We start from the raw sequence: 19271 nt of genomic DNA, 5'->3' as shown, positions 1-19271 counted from the left end.
ATCTTTTCCGAATCTCTGATAATCTCAGCAGCTTTAAAGGCATTTGGGAATTACTAATTCTGCCCATCTTACTGAATAGAAAAGAACAAGAAAGCAATAATGAAGGATTTTTCTATGTTAAGCAACTCCCTCTACTCCAGAATGCAGAAAACACCAGCTTGTTACTTAAAATTCTGTATCCATCCCCCTTAGGCGGAGTGGTAGAATTCTTACTATTCGAGGACAGTGAGTCAATTTAAAACTCCAACAAGGAAAATTTAGTCCACCATTTCTTAAATTTAATCTTACAATTCAGGGTCAAGAGTGCTTTGATAATTTGGATTCCAAATAGAGTGCCCGAAGCAATTAAGAGAGGGTGCTGCTGTGAATCGTGCACTGCGCTCAGAATTGAAAGGTCTAGGTTTCCATTCGGCCCAGCCAGTCCACAGGGTGTGTTTGGGAACTGAACAACGGACACATTTCTCAACTTCCCAACTCCCATGCCTTCCTCATAAGGACTTAGCCTCTTCTGTTGTTTTTGTTGTTGTTGGAGTTTTAAATTTTAATTATGAAATATCGAAGACATTCAGGTGAGAAGTAAAGTGGTGTAATGGACGTCAAGTTTCATTGTATTAAATTAGGAAATAATTCTTTTTATTTTTTTTTTTATTTTTTAAAGAAATTAAACATTAAAGATACCGTCGTGGTCCCTTTTCTACTCTTCCCCTGTATCAGTTCATTTTCTTCTTCTTCCAAACTAATCGCTTGAAAATTCAATGCCCATAAAAGAAAAGCTTATTGTTTTTATTTATTATTATTTTTTTAATAAAGATCCTTACCCATGATTATAGGGGGAGGGAGTCAGAGACTGGGCTAAATCTATAGGCACTGGTCCTATATGTTAAAATTATAACAATTTCTCTACATACATTCTATACTTCCATTGCATAATTAATTATGTATCCATAAACATATGTTGTGTTTTTAGTTTTTGTTCCCTTTATTTAAATAGTGTTTTACTACATGTAGTATTGGATCCCTTGCTTTTACTCAGTATTTTGTTTTTGAATATTATTTATGTTGGTAGAGGTAACTCTAACTCATTCCAGCTGGTACATAGAGATGGGGTTCAGGCCACCCAACCCTAAAGCATGGTACCTTGGCACACTGAATAATTTAAGTTGAAGAGTCTGAGAGAACAGCAGAAGCAGGAAGTTCACTCTGATCTCCACCTCCCCTTCTCCCCTGAAGCAGGTCATAAAACTCTCATGTAAGAGGTGCCTTCCCTATACCGACGGTAAAGGAGCATCTTTGTCTCCAAAGACGAGGGGATACCAGCTGCATCCGAACAAACAGGCTTTGCTAAGTTTCTTCCAGCTTACTACACCTATCTCATACTCTTTGACCTGCCACATTTCTCTACAACCATCCATTTTTCATCAATCCTAGCATAAAAATGCTCAGGTTTAAGTGAGGATTTGTTTCCTTCTGAAGGCCCCTGTGTCACGTAAAACCTGTATTAAATAAATCTGCATGTTTTTCTCCTATTAGTCTCCTTTTGTCAGTTTAGCTTTCAGACCCTGCCAGGAACCCTCAAGGGTCAGGATAATGTTTTTCTCCCCCACTTCCATTTACAATTATACCACAATGTAATTTTCCGTGTTCCCCTGGATGAATGCTAAGTTGTTTATAGTTTTATTATTATTAATAATGAAGCAGTGAACACTATTGTTCTGCATCATGCCTTCTTGTGTTCATATGTGAAAGCTGTATATGTAGGATATTTATTTCTTGATATAGATTATAAAACTGTTAACCTTTACCACCACATTGTATAATTGCTCTCTGAAGTAGTTGTAAAACTGTAGTAACAGTAGGAGTGCTCTTTTTTTTTTTTCATTTCCTTACCAAAATCTAGTATTTTCTTTTTTTCATATGTTGGCACAATTTTATCTCAGAATTTCACAGCTACGTCTATGAAAAGTTGGTACTACCAACATTGTTGCTGTCATCCTCTCTATAAACACCACCAGCTCCCTGATTCTTTTTGTATGAGCAATTCTTAAACACTTATGTACAATGGAAAGGACTAAATACTGTAGTCTAATATACAACTGTGATAAATCAAAACAACATAAGTAAAATCTTTATTTCATTCACCATATAGTAACTAGTGACAATAAAAGTAATTATAATTCTTATTCAATAATAAAAGAAACAGATTATGCAAGCATTGATGAGAACATACCAGATTCACCATGCACAAAGGAGCCATGCACAAAATTCTTCTCATGCTTGAGTCAGATACATGGCATCTGATGACACCAGTAAACTAGGAAATTGAACATATTATCAAACCATTCTTTAGCTCCTTCTATCTCCTCGTCAAAATCCCTTCATTTCATATAATTTTAGAATAAAAAGACTATGCTAACAATTTTGCCCAAGCTCATTTAAAGCTAAAAAATGATTTTTCAAATTATGAGACTCAAAGAGGTAAAATGCCTTGATGAAGTCACTTTATAACCCTTAACTTTTTTTTTTTTTTTTTTTTTTAGATTTTCTTTGTTTGACAGAGAGAGAGAGACAGCCAGCAAGAGAGGGAACGCACGCAGGGAGAGTGGGAGAGGCAGAAGCAGGATCCCAGCGGAGCAGGGAGCCCGATGTAGGGCTCGATGCCAGGACCCCAGGATCACACCCTGAGCTGAAGGCAGATGCTTAACGACTGAGCCACCCAGGCGCCCCATACCCCTTAACTTTTAACATCTTTTACCTGACTTTTTGGCAACCTAGGGCCCTGAAGTGTGTGCCCTGGCAAAACATGCTGACCCTCTTGTCCAGGAGAACAGTTCAAGTGATCAAGATGTTGCTGCTCCACTTATTTACTCTAACATCTCACTTATTACTTACCTATTGTTTCAGGACTTTTCTCCTTGTGAATCAATCTGGTAAGCTAATTAGCCAGCACTAACAGTGGCTTAATGCCCCCCCCACCCTAGAATATATTTGCCCTGGAGAGAATTTTTTTACTCAGTTTCTTTTTTAGTCACTCAAAATATTATTCTATTATTCTATAAGCTTCTTAAATTTAGGGGGAAAACAGAAATAATCTTAGAGGGTTTTGGGGTTTTTTTTGATTCACTTAGGTATCTTTTAGAAAACTCCTCTACCATCACCCACCCCATAAAAGCCTAAGACAATCGCACTCACCATTTAATTTCAAAGACACAAACACAGCACGCTAATGCAACTAAAGCAAATACATAGGTAACTGTTTTTAATGCTTATTAAATATTGTTAAATTATAATGAAACATTTAAGAAAATATATGTGACATTCAAATGAACACCAAATGATTTCATTTCACACTAGTCAATATTAAATTAATTCCATATTACATAAAAATATTAAACATTACTGAAATAAGCAATAAAAGAAAATTATGCTATAATCTCACAAACATATCATTGTTGGAAATTTGTTATTAAAAAAAAGAATAGGGTAAATATTGTAAGACTGTTTTAAAGTCATTTATTTTAGAAATAATTAAAGGGAAATAACATCACACCAGAAGTTCCATTATGTGTTTTAAATCAATGAACAAATGGAACACATTATAATGCAGGCAGGCGTAAACAAATTGCTATTTGTACAATGCAGTGCTTACTAAAGGTAATTTAAGTAACTGAAAATAACTGAACATCTAAACAATAGATAGGATCTATAAATGTGAACTTTAAAAAATTATGTTTTAAAGCTAAAAATTGAAATAATTAACTGAAGGGATTGCAGACCTAACTAGTCCTGAATTTGTAATAGACACATGGGATTGGTCAACTGACACGAATATTTAAATTGTTTCAGATTATGCACTTCATTAAAACAAAAAGTTCCCTTTGTCTTTATACCCATTCCCATTATTTCCACACATTCATTCAAATTACAGACATATTTAAATATTACCGATAATTTAAATTACTCAAGTGATTAGTTAAATGGCTGTAAGCGTAACACCATAATTACTATACAATAATATTTTGATTAATTTGACCTCTTTATAATCCTGCTCAATAGATATTTATGGGTTATTTGATTAATTGGTGATTTTGATTTGGCTGGATTCTATAATAAACTCAAGGATAACAGTTTTGTTGTTTTTCCGGTTAGTGTCGCTCTTGTTTTTGCTTCATCCAATCATTCATTGAAACAGACATGCACACTTAACTGCGTGCCCGATCTACAGCATGCTGGGACACAGAAATAAGAGATCCTCAAGGAAATCACAGAATAATGGGGAAGACAGACACACAGAGACATATTGTGTGGCCAGCTGTGCTCAGGGCCTGTGGCTAAGCACTAGGAGTCCAGAGGAACTCTGTATGCTGAATTTGGGATGTCATCACTTTCTGGGAAAGCACAGCCTGGGTGGAGTCTTGAAAGACGAGTACTTGTCAACTAGTCCAGGTTGGGGAGAAGGGTCAGTACAAACAGTTCCTATACTTTACGGTAGCAGCCAGTGCACCAAATGCAGGAGACTGGTGCTCAAGTTCAAGTGGCGAGTTGAGTTTGGATCGAGTGGGAGACAAGTGGCCACAGTAGACAGGAAAGATCAATACCAGGTCGCAAGGGCCTCATGTCATTGTGAGGGATTGGGGCTTGATGATCACAGAGAAGCCCTTAAAAAAATGTTAACAGGGGAAATGGCATTATCAGATGTGTGTTTCAGAAAGCCATTCTAGTTGCTTCGTTGTCATTGAATATTTCTTATAATTACAAGAATTAAGTGGGAATAGAGGAAGCTATGTGATGCCCTCCCAGTGTCACCCTGACCTGTGTCTGGAGAGGGAGGAGTCAGAGCCTGTGCTCAGTGGATGGGTTCTGGCCCCATATATGGTAAACTGCAACAGTAAAGGACAGGATGGGAAATCCTTTGGTTCTCTGTATCTTTCCCCTAAGCATGGAGGCGAATCAAAAGAGCTCAGGAGTAGAACTGGAAGTTCACTAAAGTTAGGGTCTACAAACTATGATTTGCGGGCCAGGTGCAGCCCACTTTCTGTTTCTGTAAACAGAGTTTTATTGGAACCCAGCCACATTCTCCTACCTTTACTCAATGTCTATGGTTATTTGTTCGCTATACTAGCAGAACACTCACAAAACAGACCATAGGGCATACGAGCCTAAAATATTTATGCTCTGGCCCTGTATAGACTAAGTTGCCAACCCCTGACTTAAGAGTTCACTCAGTCCCGAATATGTATTTTTTTCCCACATATTTCCACTGTATTTACTCTTTATTTCTTCTTATACCCCGAACATGCCTGGGATCATTTTCCTTCTGCCTCAAGTACAACCTTTAGATTTTGTTCTGTGCGAGTCTGCCACAAAGACCCTTCTCACCTTGCTTGACATCATTGTTTCACCAACAGACCTAAATGTTTTCTGGGTTGGAATCATTCTCTTTTACACATTAAAGACATGATTCTTCTATCATTTGTCTTATTTTGTTGCTGTTAAGAAGTCAACTGTCAGTCTAATTCTTACTCCTTTGAAGATAATCTTTACTTCCTTGTTTGCCTCTGGCCTCTCTTAAGTTTTTTCTCTTAGTCTTTTTTTCCTGCAATTTCTATGGAATGTACTTAGTTGCAGATTTCTTTTTAAGTACCCTGCAAGAGGTCTGTGGATTTCTTGAATCTGCAAATTACTGTTTTGGGTCTAGAAAATTCTCAACCACTATCTCTTCAGATATGTCCGCTGTCCCAGATCCTGTCTCCTCTGCCTAGGACTCTGATCGCATATCCTAGACCTTATTATGGTATCGTCCATTGTTATCAGTCTCTTTTTTTTATAGTGTCCTCCTTTAGTCTTTCTAGATCATTCTTTTCAAATCATCTTCTAGACCATGCTTGTCTTTAGCTCTCCTTAGCTTGTTGTTAAGCCCACTCACAGAGATTTTAATTTCTATTATGTATTTTTTTTCCAGAACTTTTTTTTTTTCAAACTTGCTATGTCACTTTTTACAGTCCCAAGCCCTCCGCAAATATCTTTAGTTGGTCCTTCCCTTATTGAAGCATTATCAGCATAGCTATTTTGCAGTTGGTGTCTAATTATTTCAACGTCTGATGTCTTTGCCTTTTGCTGCATTTCTGTTTCCATTTCTGCCTTTTCTGTGTATCCTCACAGAGTCTAGCATGTACTTGCACCTACTTATTATTTTTGATGTGATAAATTTTCTCCTTGAAAACTATTTTGGGGTAATTTGACGAACAGCTCTCCAAAGAGAAAGGCCATTGCTGCATCAAGCTCGGGGCTTGATAAGGATAATTTAATACCTGACTGTAATTCTACCCAGGCTCTGCCACTTCTTAAGGGTCCAGCTGACCAAGGAGTCTGATTCAACTTCCCAGGTTTGTTCAGTTCTGAGCTTATATTTTGGTCCCATTCTCAGAAGGTGTCTGCCAAAAAGTCATATACCTTCAGGGCAAAATCGCTTCCTGTGCTGGCATTAATCCCTGGGTTTTGTTGTATTTTCACTTTGGCTGGTAATTCCTTACTGTCCTGTTGTCTGTGTGATGTTTCTAAGAAGCTCTTTGGTAATATTTTATCCAGCTTTTTAAAGTTGTTTTCAACAGAAGCATACATGTCAATAACCTGATCCTCACATTACTAGAAACAAGAAGTCTTCTGAACTTGCATTTAAAAAAATAAGGAGGCTAGGTTAAATAAGGCCTTAGCTTTCTGCTAAGGAGAGTGCTTTCTCTGCTGCCTTGGTGGGGCAGGTGACATGTCTCAGTCTTTACCTCTCTGTAGACCTAAAGGGCTATAGAAATGTGTCATGCTTTTTTTTTGCTCTGACATTTTAAAAAGCTCATGTTAAAATAAATTGAGGCCATTTTTGTCCATAAAGGGCTGTGTGTATGGCGGATAACCAGAATTCCGAGAACTGATTGCTGGTACCGCAAGAGATTGAGAAAATGGCAATTCCTTGTACCTTTCCACCCTTTGAATCTGAGCAGACTTTAATCTTTCTTTGGTAGACACAATGCTACAGAGAGGAGATGTTATATGTGTTCTGAGACTAGTTTTAAGAATCTTCAAGTACATCCATTCTTACTTTTGGAACCCTACGAACTTCACCTGCGCAAGCCAGTGATAGACTACTGGAGGGTTTGAAACCATATGGGAAGATGCCCCACTCACTCAAGCCAGGGAACCTACCAGCTGACTACTGATCCATGAGCAATCTTACCTGAGATCAGCTGAGATCAGTCAAGTCTGGCCGTGACTAGAACCACTTAGCCAAGCCCAGCCAAGGCTGTTAATCTGTGGTTTCATGAGCTAAATAACTGGTCGTGTTTTAAGCCACTAAATCTAGAAGTGATTTGGTTCTCAGAAAAAGCTACCTCACATAGCTATGTTACTTTATGAAAATTATTCCTGTTAAAGTCACAAAAAACCTCTTAATTGTCAAATCAATGAACATTTTTCAGTCCTTGTCTAAGGAGACCATTTGCATCATTTGACAATGTTGATTACTATTTAAAAACCTGTACTCTTGATTTCTGTGACACCGTACCTTCTTGCTTCTACTAGAAGTTCTGCCCTGTTTTTTCTCCATTTCCCTTGTAGATTTTATTTCTTCTTGTTTTTCCTGTGTTAACCAGTTTTCAATCTTCTTGTCACTTCTCCATCCACAAACTCTCCTATTGGCTCCCCTCCATTTTTTTTCTTTCGACAACTTACTGTATGGTTATGATAACCTAATCTCTGTCTTTGTACAAAACCTCTCCCTGCATTACAGACTTGAATAAGTAATGTGACACTTAGCTCACAGTTAGATACATGTCCCCAGGCCCTAAAAATGAACACATCCCAATCTGTGTAATCTCTGTTCTTCTCTGCCACCTGCTGGCTGGCTGGCTACTCCTCCATCTCACATTATGTCACAAGTAGTTCACCCAGTGGCCAGTTAGAGAAACCTGGAGGTAACGCTGGACTTTGCTGGACTCCATCCTCCTCATCATATCTGTGTCTTCTCTATGTTCATCTCACTGCCCCAGCCCAGGGCTTCCATTTCTCTCTCCTGAAACACTGATAGCTTCTAGATTAGTCTCCCTAACTCTAGTTTCTTTCTCCTATAGCCATCTTAAACTTAACTGCCAAAATAAGTTATTGAAAAAACAAACAAACAAAAACTTTCAGAAGCTTAACCTTTACTGCAGCAGATTTGGCAAATCATAAGCACATACGCTACCACAATTATCTTCTCTGCCTCTGACAGTCATCCCAAAGTGATTCCTGTTTTAGTTCATATTAAGCCTAGAACCCAGCTCTATAAGACAGCCCAGCCACTAGTATTGGCTGGGTGGTAGGTTTAAAGCTGAAATCTACTTGCCTTCGGATTGTCAAAGGTAAACGAAGCTGGGCATTAAAGCATAAGGGCAGATTTTAATCAGTAATATGCTATTGCAACAGGGAAGAGGATCTAGCATGAACTGAACTCAATTTCGATTGGCACAGAGTTGACTGGGTATTTTAAAGGGAGAATGAGCAAGTAGGAAGAAGGGCATACTGGGGCTCAGCAGAGCCAGGGAAGAGAAAATTTGCAAAGGACTGATCAGTGCAAATGTTGATTAGGCTGTGTCTGCTAGATGGCAAATACAGAAGTTAGGATTCTATCTTCCCACAAAAGTCTGAGACTGAGGCAATACCCTTTCTCCTGGTCCTATTTTAAAGGAATGGTTTGGGGCGCCTGGGTGGCTCATTCAGTTAAGCATCTGCCTTCAGCTCAGGTCATGATCCCAGGGTCCTGGGATGGAGCCCACCTTGGGCTCCCTGCTCATACTCCCAATCTCTCTCTCTCTTTCTCTCTTTCTCTCTCTCTCTCTCTCTCTGTCTCTGCAATAAACAAATAAAATCTTTTTTAAAAAGATTTCATTTAATTATTTGTCAGAGAGAGAGAGAGAGAATGAGCAGGGGGAGGGGTAGAGGGAGAAGGAGCCTACTTGCTCTAAGAAAATGTGTTTGGGGCCCACCTTCAGTTGTTGACCTAAAAACAAAAAACAAAAAACAAACCATGGAAGCTTTTTGGGAACCTTGGGATTTCTCAGGCAGGCATTTTGAGGGAGGCTAGAGTCATCCTAGGGATGAGGCCTTGAGCTGCCAGAAACTTTGTTAGTGTTTAAGTCTTTTAATGTGGGAGAAGGTGAGTGGACAGAATTATTTGTGTTGAGAGTCTGCAGTTTTTATAGGCCAAGGTCGAGACAAGTCATTAAGAGGGATTAGAGGAGTCTGGCTAGAGGTTGGTCAAGGAGAAAAATCTTTGTCAGGATTGAAGTGCAAACTCCTTAACATTATATTTTAAGAATACAGTAAGCACTCAGTAAATACTGACTGATTCTTCCAGTTAATTATATTGCTGCATAGCAAATTATCCCCCAACTCAATGACTTACAGCCACACTAATAACTTCTGTTATTCAAAATTATTATTTGGGCAGGGCTAAGAGGGGAGGCTCATCTCTGCTCTGTGCACCACTAGCTGGGACACCTCCCTCATGGTGCAGCGTTTACTTCCCAGATGGGTCATTTACATGACTGGCAAGATGGTATTGATAGTAGCTGGGTGCTCAGCCAGTGCAGGTGGGAAGGAACTTCTGTTTCCATGTAGGTCTCTTCATGGGACCGCTTGGGCTTCCTCACAGCATGGTGGCTAGATTTTAAGAACAAGAATTCTGAGATGCCCATGCTAGAAAACAATTCCTAGGACATAACCTTGGAAAGTCTCAGGTCATTTTCATCATATTTTATTGACTAGGAAGGGATTACACCTGTCGATCAGGAGAGTGTCAAAGGACATGTGCCTGTTTTTAACCTGCTGTGCTGAATGAATGAATGGAGTCAATGAGAAATTCTTTATCGGCTGTCCCCTGTCCATATCTTCGGAATTAATTTTTCCATTCCTTCTTGAATATTTTACCCAAAAGTAGACAAACAATCCAACTACTTGCTGTCCCTCTCTTATATCTTCCTTTCTTTGTCTCCTTGTTTCTATTGATGCTTTGTCCTCAACTAGATATTCCCAGCCATTCTCCTATTCACTGCATGTGCCATTGCACTTCTTTTAAGATTCAACTCTATTTTCTTTCCAGTAGCCTTCTACGAACCATCTAGATGCTCCTCCGTTGTGATCTTGTCCGACCCCGTAGGGATCCCTATAAATATACCTATATAAAATTTTGCAGTTTTAATGATGTACCTTATTGGAACTATGTGAAGTTAAGTATTGTATCTTAAATGTCTTTATATTCCCAACATTTAGCATAGTTCCTGATAATTATAGTCATTCAGTGTCTCTAAAATAGAAAACAAACAAACAAAAACAAACAAAACCAACAATAAAACCACTTAAAGGAAAACACTGACTCCCCAAACTCCAGTAATACTTATGGACTCAACATCATCTGAGAATTGGTCATTCAGCCAGGAATATGATTCCAAAATAACTAAGGGCTATAGGGCAACATTTTCTCTTGTCTCAGGGAAATTCCCAAGGAGTCCTATACTTTGAAGACAAGTGTTGCTTGACAAAGGGTTGTGAAATCAGGTTCACTGCTCTCTCAAATTCTGCCTGGTGCTTTGATTTTAATGCCTAAGCAGCTTGAATTTCCTGGGCAAGAGTACACTATGCTGTTATAATTCAGAAGCTGTTTTTTTGTTCTTGAAACATATGGTGCTAGCTAAGATTTATCTTGGGAAAAGCTGGTCAGGAAGGGAAAGTGCTGAAGAGCTGAAATCTCTCCCAACAGCTAAGGAAACGATAGAGGGGCACTGGCGTCCTTCCTCGGAGAGCTCAGGCTCGCTGCCAGTTTGTGGTCCATATGCTGGACCCAGAGAGCTGCTGCCATTGTAATAATGATTGCCTCAAGTTGTGTGCGGTTGATATTCCCCCAGAGGGCTCACAGTTTCAAACATACCTTAATGTACTCTGTTAGACGACACAGCCTCGGAAAAATGGATTAGCACTTCTAAGAAGAGAGTTTATTTTTATTCTTCCTGGTTACAGCCTTGCAAGTTCGCTGGTTCAGAAAGAGTTCTGTTTTTGCACCACACTGCTGTTCAGTTGAGCGCAACAGTTATTCTGGGGAAGAGCACAGAGCACAGAGTGTGGGTGTAGAGAAAATGCTAACTGGCTCTTGGCTAATCTCTTGTAAAAGAGTTTGCAATGGGGCTAAGACCACCTGAAATGAATAACGTCCTGAAAGTGCTATCTGTATTTACCTATGAGTTTGTATTTATTTATTTATTTATTTATTTATTTATTTATTCATTCATTCATTCATTCATTCATTCATTTATTATAATAGACTGAATTTGAACCAATAGTTCACTCAGGGAATACAAAACAATTACTTGACTTGTTTTATGTGCTCTTTTGTACTATTTGCTTTATCTACTCAAGCAATCCTTTCCCCTACTCTCCCTCACCTCCTCCTTCCCTTCTCTCCTCTCCTCTCTTTCATTGTCTCTCTCTCTCTCTTTCTGTGTATGTTTGTGTGTTTGTATAAATTAAATATATAGCTCTATAGATCTATAAATAGATACATAGATACATATATAACTGTATGGACATATATATGTATACATATATACATATAGCTATATATATACACACACGTACATGTATACATATATAACTATATATGTATCTATAAATAGATACATATACAAATAGATTCATAAATAGATATATATTTACATACATATACACATATAGCTGTATGTGTATCCATGTGTATAGCTACGTATATAGCTATTTATAGATATATACAGCTATGTGATAATTTATAGGTACATATATAGATACATAAATAGATACATATGTAAATATATACTATTTGCATATGTGTATATTTTCAATATAAATCAGACTGTCTGGTTGAGTGAATACAATAGACCTTATGACTTGAATTTTCTATACTCAGATACCTTCTAGACAAGAGTAAAGGTTAGTTTCCTAGCACTTAGCAAAGAAAAATAGGTTAGTAAACATGTAAATATTGCAAGGGAAGAAATTTTAAGAAAATATTGGCAATAATAAAAAGCATATCAAAAGCTGGGGGAAAACACTAAATTAAAAAAGGAAAATATTTTTACTAACTTCTATTAGAAGGAATGGTGTTATGTGAATATTACATCTTTATTTATAATAATGGATTAACAATGGAGAGTGGTTGAAATAAGAAAATATTCTGATTAAAATATGTAATGATTTTTAAAAGTAGTTTTATTCTAATCTATATAGGTCACACTTAAAGAAAGAGACTGAGAGAGTAAAGACTAGTGTTGATACATTCATAACACTAATCTCTAGTTAGCTTATCAGGGAAGGTATGTCCTGGATAGGATACCCTGATTTCCTCTGTGTATAGTTTTGGGATGTGTGTGTGTGTCTGTTCATATGCATTCTGTTACGATAACTGAAAGCATGCCATTTGCTGGAGCAGGTTAAATATTCCCACTTAAATATGAATATGTTTGGAAAATCTTTTTCAAAAAGAATAGAAGTGTTAATTTCAACCCAGTCATTTCCAGATTATAATAAATTAATCTGAATAAATGAGTTTATACTACTATATTTAGAAAATACATAACTAGAAGGAAGCATTCTAGTAAAATAATACTTCTCAAAAAGCTGAATTTTAAACTGCAAAATCAGAAGTAGATGTGACCTGAATATTTGGCCAAAGCCATTAAGATATAGGGTAGGAAATCTCAGTGTTTCCCCCCCAGCTTCTATCAGAAAATTAAAAAGAAAAGAAAAGAAAAGGAAAAAAAAGGTGTTCCTCCAAAAAATATCCAGTTAAATCAGCCTTCCTAGTCTTGGCTCATTAGAATGCTGTTTATATCCAAACTATTTCATAATATAAAATATGTTTTATAAACAGCTAAGATACCTTACACTATCTTCCAAACTGTGCTCTTAACCCATGATAGCAAGCACTTTGGGATGGGTGGCTTGCTCTAATCCCATGAATATTAGCCAGTCACGGGACCAGCATCCTCAGCCAATAAGCACTTTGTGTGTTCTAACTTGAGTTTAATGTGTTTTATTTATTGTGCTGCCCTCTTTCACGGTGCTACCATTTATCTTATCTTATAGTAAACAGGTTTGATCCATCATGGTTAAAAGCAGCTGAATCTGTCAAATCGAAACACCCGGCTGAATACACTGGATGTTAAAATAGTAGTGTCACGATGTTTGTAGGTGCTTTCAAGAAAATAGCTGAAGGAGGAGATGAATATCAAAGACTGGTAGAAAATTATGGTGTCCAAAAAAAAAAAAAAATCATTCGATCAATTAGTGTAAATAACTTCCAGAATAGTGGTCCTAAAACTCAAGCATGTATCAGAATCACATAGAAGTATGATTAAACCACAGATTGCTGGCCTCATCTCCTGAGTTTCTGTTCAGTAAATCTAGGATAGGGCCTGAGAAAACGTGTTTCCAACAAGTTCCTAGGTGATACTGATGTTATCTATTATTTATTTATTTACTTATTTAGAGAGAGCATGCGGGTGGGCGGAGGGGCAGAGGGAGAGGAGAGAGAATTGGAAGCAGATTCTGCTCTGAGTGTGGAGCACAATGCAGGACTCCATTTATGACCCTGAGATCATGACCTGAGCTGAAATCAAGAATTGAGCTCTCAACCAACTGAGCCACCTAGGCACCCCTAGAACAATAACTATGAAAGAGGGTTCTTCAACCTGGATTTCATCAGAATTACTAAAATATTATTTGAGAAAAACAAAAATGGTGCTACCTTGCTAATTTCCACAAGCAATAAAAAACAACATACACACACACACATATTTATAGGGTTTATACTAATTTTTCATTCCTTTTCCACTGAATGATGAGTGGAAAAAAATCTCAATTCTAGCATGATCTGAATTCTTGCACACAGTAGACTTCCACACTCATTACTGCTCTCCCGTTTTGGCTACTCACCCCCAGAGTAACATCCTGGAAAACCATCATTATGCAAAGCTCCACTGCGTCTTATGTTTTAAATTCTGATATGCCCTCTTCTTACCTCCTTGAAGCTTCCAGGCTCTGATTTCCTCTTTGTTTTCCCCTCTTTTTCTTTTTTTCCCTCTTTTCTAAAGTTCTTAATTCATTCCCTTTGGCATTCTTTGTTTTTCTGAACACACCTAGACTTTATGGGCACTCATCACAATCATGAAGAAATGACCATTTCTTTCTATTATTAAAAATGTCATTGTTTTCTTGTCATTCTTATACGTGGCCAAAATAATCCAATTCAATCATCTTTTTCCCTTTGACTTCTACAGTACTGATCATTGCTACAAGCGGACGGTATAGGCATAGTGTGAATTTGCAACTGGAAACATGTGAGCTCCAATATTAGTTTTGGCAGTAGTTGTCTATGTCCCTGAGTAGAACTTCCTGTCATTTTCCACAGTCCCTATTTCAGATTCTCATCACTGAAATCCCTTTGTCCATCACACTCTGGAAAAAGATTTTTCCTATCATGCCAGCCACATAAAATAACAGAAATAGCAAAAATGAATAATATTAGTACTAGTAGCCACGAGCCAGTTGTCCCTTTCAACCTCCCTAACCCTTCGCTCTGCTGGTGTTTCTGTCTTTGCTAGTCTGTGCCTCATTGCTTCCTGCTTTAGAGGAACACAGCGCAGACACGAGACCCAGCACATGGGTAGGGTTGGGTAAGGACCCCACTTCTCTTTCTATGTCCCATCCCCAGGGGAGTGCCTGAGAAAGTTGGCAGCACGTCAGCGTTCAGACACAGGGCCCACCCCTAGCAGTCTGCACTTCCATTTGCCATCAAAACGAAACCAAAATCAAAACCTCACTCTACTGAAATCATTTCTTTCCTGGCCTGTCTCCTGAACTAGACTGTGCACTTTTGGTTCCCTGTGATTCTCGCCTTTCATCTCTGATTCCAACAGCCAGCTCAGGAGCTGGGGCGTTACAGGGACTGCTCAGTAGATGAATCTGTGGGTGAATCCTCTTTTTTCCATCGTCTCGTTTTTCCTGATTCTAATTTTGTGCCCCACAGTTATTTCTCCTTAGTTTTCACTTCTTCACTATTACTTTTTGTATGCTGTTTCATTTCTTTATCCATTGGCCAAATGTTTACATCTCATTTTTTTTAAATGTAAGTAAGACATAAAAGTGCAAAGAATTCTACTCGCCCAGAGGTGACTTCGCTGGCATTCATTAAATGACATTCTGAACACAGCTCTATGCATATTTAAAATGTGTCGTCCTTGGGTCTCCTGCTGATTTCTTTCAGTTATTACCCCTGTTTCAAAGGAGGTGGTGGCTGTGGTGGCTGGTCGTGAATGCCACCTGGAGTAGCTATCTGAAGATGAATAGAGTGGGAGAGTGAAGTGGGGAAGAAAGGGCACGTGCCTTGCAACAAACTAAAACTTCCATTCAGGTTTGTTGTTTCAAATCCCCTCTCTCAAAATCTAGTACGTCTTCTGATTTAAGAACATCTCTCTGTTTAACATGTAGCTTTAAGGGCAAGACTGCAGCTCACAGTGAAGTCCTCTGATGTAAGCAGATGATCCCTGTTTCCCCTCTGTCCTCCTTCTACGGCCAGTTACCACCCTGTGCTCAGAAGCAGAATCGAAGATCATAAATGGCTCATCAGCGGGGATCCACATTGTAGGTGCCCCTTCCTGCTCCGCCTGGTCGCTTTGGGTCTGCACAGGGTGACTCTCCTTTCCTCCCTGAGACTATGCACGCTTCTGGACCTTGTCAACACTCTGCACAAAGTAGTTTTGAATCACCTTTTCAAGACCACCTTACTCTCTTTTAGAGAAGGCCGCAGTTATCCAGAGTCTAAGATCAATATTGACTCTAAGCAGCCATAGCCAGTTTGGTCCAAATTTTAATGCGTTAACAGGACATTTTTCAGTTTTAGGTTTGCAGTGAGGGTCCTTTCTTGGCACTTTGAAAAAAAAACACGCATCCCCTCTATTCCACCCTGTGTGTATAAATTTGTTCAATGAGACTTGAGGGAAGGGAATGGCATTAAAATGACTTAGCTCTGCCGTTTTCACCGGAAGCCCTGTCAAGTTACATTGAAATGATCTTTATGAACAATGTACTAAAGAGGCAGAATTACAAAGAAAAAGCTGAAAACCGTTTGTAGTTCTACTTTGCCCCAGGAAAGGCTTCATTTTGTTTTCATTTGACCTGCAGCTCAGTTCGGTTTATCCCCTCTCAGAACGTACAGTGGTACCCCTTATCTGCGATTTCGCTTTCCGCAGTTTCGGCACCTGTGGTCCACTGCCTTTTGAAAGCATATGAGCCTCCTTCTGAGAAATTGTCAGAAGGTCAATAGTAAGCCTAACGCTAAGTCACAGTACCCATGTCATTCATCTCATGACAGAGGCATTTTATCATCTCACAGCATCACAACATGGGTTGGGACAATAAGATATCATGAGAGAGAGAGAGAGCACCTTCACATAACTTTTATTTCAGTATATTGTTATAATTGTTCTATTTCACTCTTACTGTTGATCTCTTACTGTGCTAATTTCTAAATTAAACTTGATGAGAAGTATATACATACAGGAAAAAACATAGTATAAACAGGGCTCGGTGCTATCTGTGGTTTCAGACACCACCACTGGTTTTAGAATGTACTCCCAAGTGGGTAAGTGGGGACCACCATACATTTGCAGCCCACCTGCCTCTTCATTGTGTTATCTGGCGTTATAGCTTGTTTGTTGTTCAGTACTGAGAAAAACATCCTGTTATTAGTGCAAACTGAAAATAGTTGCAATGGTGCTCTGAGACTTTCTGGGCAACGCCATTAAATAGTGATACTGAGGGCGCCTGGGCGGCTCAGTTGGTTAAGCATCTGACTTTGGCTCGGGGCATGATCTTGGGGTCCTGGGATCAAGACCCACCCGGGCTCCCTGCTCAGCAGGGAGTCTGCTTGTCCCTCTCCCTCTGCCCTTCCCCTGCTCATGCATTCTTTCTTTCTCTCTCTCTCTCAAATGAATAAATAAAATCTTAAAAAAAAATAATGATCCTGACTCTAGCTACACAAAGATACTACTACTAATAGTCAGTGTCATTGAGTGCATGTGTCATGCCGGGCACTCTGCTAAGGGCTTTTATAAATTTTAATCCCCTCATCAGCCTGGAACTTGTCTGGTAGCATTTTGTAATAAAGAACCTAAACCTCAGAAAGCTTAAATAACTTGTCCTACTTCCTCTCACTAATAGATGGTGGCCTCTCCCTGTTTGACTGCAGTCTGTGCTCTTGAATACTATCCAAACTAATACCAAATAACTCACTCGCCAAACAATTTGTGTCTATCATCATGTGATTCACACATTATCACTTCACTCATTTGTTCATTTTATTGCTCATTTCCAAATTGGTTCTACCACTCTTTTTAACATAAAATATCTCATCCAGTCTTAAAGAGCTAGTTTACATCTCATCTTGTATCTTGTCCTTCCCCTGATTACTCAGCATGAAGTAATGATTCTTTTTTTTTTTATTCTACTCAGGTGTGTGTGCTTCTAACGCTTATTTTTGACCTACCAGTTCGTGTCAGAAAAACACTTACCACCTTTAGTCTCAAGAGTTGTCTTTTGCATCTTTCACTCTATCTGGTACACGATTATTTTTCATTTTTGTTTTTAGTACTTGATTTCAAAAAATAACGTGAAGAGTGGAGGCATAATAAAATGAAAAAAAACAACATAGCACTTGACATAAGGAGATTTAAGTTCAATTCTAGCATTTCTCAGTAGTGTAATGTTAGCAGATGCAATGGTATTGCATAATCATATTGTCCTCTGGAAAGTGGTAATCATAATAACAATACTGGATTACTTTTCACTTTAAGAGAGAACTGAATAGAATAATGGATGTAGAAGTGTTTTATAACTCATAAAGTGCTATGTAATTGTATTTTATCATTGCTACTAAAAAGCCATTGATTGACTAATTACTGAATTGACTTTTAGGCAGCTATATAGTGGACAGTTAAAAAAAAAAAATCTTAAAGCCAAGACTGTGAACCTAAAATACAGTTGTAGAAGTTGTTGACATTGTCTTTCCTTCAGCTGAAGTGGCCTGGTTCTGTATTGCCTCCAGGCTTTTTCACTGCTGATTAAGATAAAAAGGCCTTCTAGAAGATAAAAATCGGGAAAAAGTGTAGATGTAAGGTAAAAGTCTAGATAGAATTCAATGCAACAAACCATGATAAGTCAAGACCCACCTTAGAGAAGGGGTGGAAGACCTGTGAAAACTGTTACTGCTCACTACACAGAGATACAGTTGCATAAAACAGTTGACATAGGGGTGCTCCTGTCGCATCTGCTAATGTGCGCTGAGTGACATATACATGGTGATATGCTTCACAGGACGGTATTGTAAATATCAACAATGAGTTATATGTCAATTCGACTAATATGAAGGATATACTATAGTGAAGGACTACACTATCCTTTGTACTATTACTTGCCAATTTTAAAAGGCAGTTATAATTAAAAGTGAAACTCCATGTTTAATCCGGACTTTAAAATAGTCATAAAAAGTTTATTTATTTTGCTTAGGAGGGTAACCAAACATGGAGACATGGCAATACTTTCATGTCACCTAATGTCTGGGAAACAGTATATATCTAATAAATATTTGTTGAGTGAATCAGTAAACGGCAGCCACTGGAATATAAGCGAGATGGCCTTTCCGTGTAAATGACAAGGCTGAAACAAGGATTCGTTTGACCAGTGAGTGCTGGGACATTAATTTATATTGAAAAAGTAGAATTTTTTAAAAAGCTGTAAGCTTTAGGGGAATGCATTATATGTCACCTGATATGTTTATTGTTCTCCTAAGTAAATTTGTTGTCATTCATGAGAGTGTATCTTGTCTCTGTGTGGATATATTTGTGAACGATTTTAACAAGAGGAATCTTTTTCTTTTTAATTTTCTAACAAAGGAGAAATTCTTCTTTGTGTTCATGAAACATACATTTTCATTGATATTTCATGAAACTGAATGGGTAATTTAGGGATAAAAAATGTCACATATGTTACAGTATGATTTCTTTTAAAACTGAGTGGGAGGATTTGAGACTTACCTACTGTTTTTTTAGGGGTATCAGATAACTTTGAAGTATTAAGTAGTGAATTGTGAATGATGGAATTCATGTTTCTGTTAAATGTAAAGAGAAAAATTTTCATATAGTAGGTTTAATCACTGTTTCATT

This window comes from Ursus americanus, chromosome 1, assembly GCF_024610735.1.
Source record: "Ursus americanus isolate L20-20 chromosome 1, mUrsAme1.1.p, whole genome shotgun sequence".
NCBI classification, from domain to species: Eukaryota; Metazoa; Chordata; class Mammalia; order Carnivora; family Ursidae; genus Ursus; species Ursus americanus.
Note: the sequence above shows the minus strand (reverse complement) of the source record.